Here is a 3,131-nt window from a genome sequence, read left to right as displayed (position 1 = left end):
GAAAGCCAGCTGGGTGACTTTGGGCCAGTCACCAGGAGACGGTGAGTTCTAGTCCCGCCTTAGGCATGAAAGCTCACTGGGTGACTTTGGGCCAGTCACCAGGAGACGGTGAGTTCTAGTCCCATCTTGGGCACAAAAGCCGGCTGGGTGACTTTGGGCCGATCATCAGGTGACGGTGAGTTCTAGTCCCGCCTTAGGCATGAAAGCTCACTGGGTGACTTTGGGCCAGTCACAAGGAGACGGTGAGTTCTAGTCTCGCCTTAGGCACAAAAGCCAGCTGGGGGACTTTGGGCCAGTCCCTGTCTCTCAGCTCAACCCCCCTTGCAGTGTTTTTTATGGGAAAAATAGGAGGAAGTTATATTAGTCATATTTGCTTCCTTGAAATATTAGATATGCTTGCGGCCTTGCATTATTTAAAATAATAATAATAAAGAAGCATAAAGGTTACGTTTACTATGCTGAAGAACGATTCGTTAGTCAGTTTTATGACTTGCCCCAGGCAAACAGTGAGCCTACGCCGAACACTTCTGCCTTTTTATTTTTCTTTTTTTTTTCTTTTTTGCAAGCAACAGAGTAGCCGCTGTGTTTGTACACCCCACGATAGAGAGACGGAGAACTAAATTCAGCCCCCCCGCCCCGTCATGAGCCACAATAACCTTAGCCTCCTTCAGCTCAAGCCAGAGTTAATTCTCCTGAATTCTGCTTTTTCAAGAGGCGTTTGGCTACGTGGATTATTTTTTTTGCAAGCTGGAGGTTGGCCTATTGTTTCCGCAGAAAGCACAGGAGCAGGATTTAACAAGAAAGGTGGCAACTCGATCCAGCCTAGAGATGCTTTTAGTGACACCATAAAACCCTGTGGCTATTATTTAAAAAAAAAACAACAACACATTTTTCCTGATTGCCAAAGAGTGTCATTTTCACTCCAGGCAGTGAAACAAACTTTGCAAAGGGTTTGAGGAAAACTTGTGCTGCCTCTTCCACAAAGATTTCACAACTGCTATTTAAAAAAACAAAAAACAAAAACCCTTCTCCGAAACATTCAGGTGAGACGTTCCCAAGGAGTTGCAATTCTACCGTCCAAATTCAGGATTTGATGAGTATTAATTAATTCTTTGGATTAAAGAGGAGGTTTGTAATGTCTTTTTTTAAAGTTTTTTTTTCTCTTGAAGCTGAAAACCCTCAGGGGTCCAGAACACCCTGTTTTTTCAGCCCTTGCCTAGGGGTTTTCCGGACCCCTGAGAGTTTTCAGCTTCAAGGGGGAAAAAAAAAACTTTAAAAAAAGACCTATTGGAAGAATTAAAAAAATAAATAAATAAAATCTAACTTTGGCTCCTGGTCTTACTTAGCCTAGCTTGTGAAATTGTCCGGAAGGAAGGTGAGTATCTCTCACTCTTTGGCTGACAGATAAAACACCTTGCGGTTTATTTGTGGGTCACGGTAATAAATTCCTGACCCAGCCTCATGTGCCTCTGAAGTAAGTGGCAGAGAGTGCCTGGTGGAAGACAGAGGCTGGAATCACCCCTTCCCCTTTTTTAAAATCCCAAACTTTGGGGAGATTGCCCACTGGAGGGAGGGAGGGAGGAGAAGAGGAAGAGGAAGGGAGGAAGGAGGGAAAGAGGAAGGGCAGGGAAGGGGGAAGGAAGGAGAAGAGAAAGAGGAAGGGAGGAAGGAAGGAAGGAAGGAGAAGGGAAAGAGGAAGGGCAGGGAAGGGGAAGGAGGAAGGAAGGAAGGAAGGAGAGAGGGAGGAAAGAAGGAGAAGAGAAAGAGAAAGGGAGGAAGGAAGGAGGGAGGGAAAGAGGAAGGGAGGGAGGAAGGAAGGAGAAGAGAAAGAGGAAGGAAGGAAGGAAGGAAGGAGAAGGGAAAGAGGAAGGGAGGAAGGGAGAAAGGAAGGAAGGAGAAAGGAAAGGCAGGGAAGGGGAAGGAGGAAGGAAGGAGGGAGGGAGGGAGGAAAGAAGGAGAAGAGAAAGAGGAAGGAAGGGCAGAAAAGTGGAAGGGGGAGGGAAGGAAAGAAGGAAGGAGAACGGAAAGAGGAAGGAAGGAGAACGGAAAGAGGAAGGGAGGGAAGCAGGAAGTTAAGGAAGGGAAGAAGGAATCCCCCTCGTCCCCAGTCAAAGTAGCCCTGCGTTCCACCGACGCCCCCCCAACTTCCCAGCCAGCCTCCAATACCGGGCGGTGCGCTCAAATCTGGCCAGGCGCCCGAGCGCTTCTTTTAGCCAAAGGGTCCCACCTGCCGCCGGCCGGCTTTCTTTCTTTCTTTCCAGCCTTCCTGGCGCCCCACGGATCGCCTCTTGGCGCCCCACCCATGCCCCCCCCTCTTCGCCCCCTCCCTCCCCAAATCTCTCCATCTAGACCCCCCCTCCCCGCTTCCCCTCCTTGGCTCCTCTGCCCGGCTTTGCCCGGGACCCCCTCGCTGGGTTGACCAGGACCCCCAGCCGTATCCAAAGCGCAGCGCCCCATCGGGTTGGGGAGGGGGGCGTCTCCCCTTCCCCTGCTGGGTCTACCCAACGTTTTTCTACCCCCTCTCCCCGGAATCCTACCTAGCTGGGCAGTGGGTGATGGATCAAAGAGCGCTCTGCAGAATCTCAGGCGGCGGAGACGGCAGAGAAAGGGAGAAAGATCCGGCTGGGCTGGGAGGGGTCGGGTCGAGCCCCCCCCTCCGCTTCTCCTCCTCCTCCGCCGCCGCCCTGCGCTCCGCCCAGCGCTCCGCAGGCTGCGGCCACGCAGAAGCGGCTCCGGGGAGGAGCCGGGCAGGGCTGGCCGGCTCCGGGCAACGCTGCTGTTCGTGCGTAAAACTGGAACAAATCCAGGAGAGAAACAACCTAGAACCAAGGAGAAGTTTCCCGACATTGGGAACAATTAACCAGCGGAACTCCTTGCCTCCTGGCTGCTCCATCGCTGGAGGCTTTGAAGAAGACACTGGACGGCCCCTTGGCTGACATGCTTGAGCAGGGGGTTGGACTGGATGGCCTCCAGGATCCCTTCCAACTCTGTTATTCTTCTGGATATCGTCCTGCACACGCCAAGAATCCCTTAGTTGGTGCCTGATGAAGCCAGCTTGGCGCCTGTTGACTCCTTCCTTGGATCCTGGGGTAGACTGCCCCTGCCAGTGGAGATTTCCTTCACCCGCCCTG

At 52.1% G+C, this 3,131-nt stretch overlaps 1 protein-coding gene across 1 annotated transcript in view; it reads right to left on the bottom strand.

Moving 5' to 3' along the window:
• GSN (gelsolin) overlaps nucleotides 1-2,592 on the bottom strand; it is a 36,770-nt gene extending 34,178 nt beyond the window's left edge. The window contains exon 1 of the mRNA XM_015824691.1: nucleotides 2,538-2,592. The gene's annotated coding sequence lies outside the window, so the exon portion shown is untranslated. The remainder of the gene's footprint in view (nucleotides 1-2,537) is intronic.
• Nucleotides 2,593-3,131: the final 539 nt, after the last annotated feature.

The sequence above is a fragment of the Protobothrops mucrosquamatus genome, unplaced genomic scaffold, assembly GCF_001527695.2.
Source record: "Protobothrops mucrosquamatus isolate PMUCROS unplaced genomic scaffold, P.Mucros_1.0 scaffold2326, whole genome shotgun sequence".
Lineage (NCBI taxonomy): Eukaryota > Metazoa > Chordata > Lepidosauria > Squamata > Viperidae > Protobothrops > Protobothrops mucrosquamatus.
Note: the sequence above shows the minus strand (reverse complement) of the source record. Positions and strands in the feature narration are given on the sequence as shown.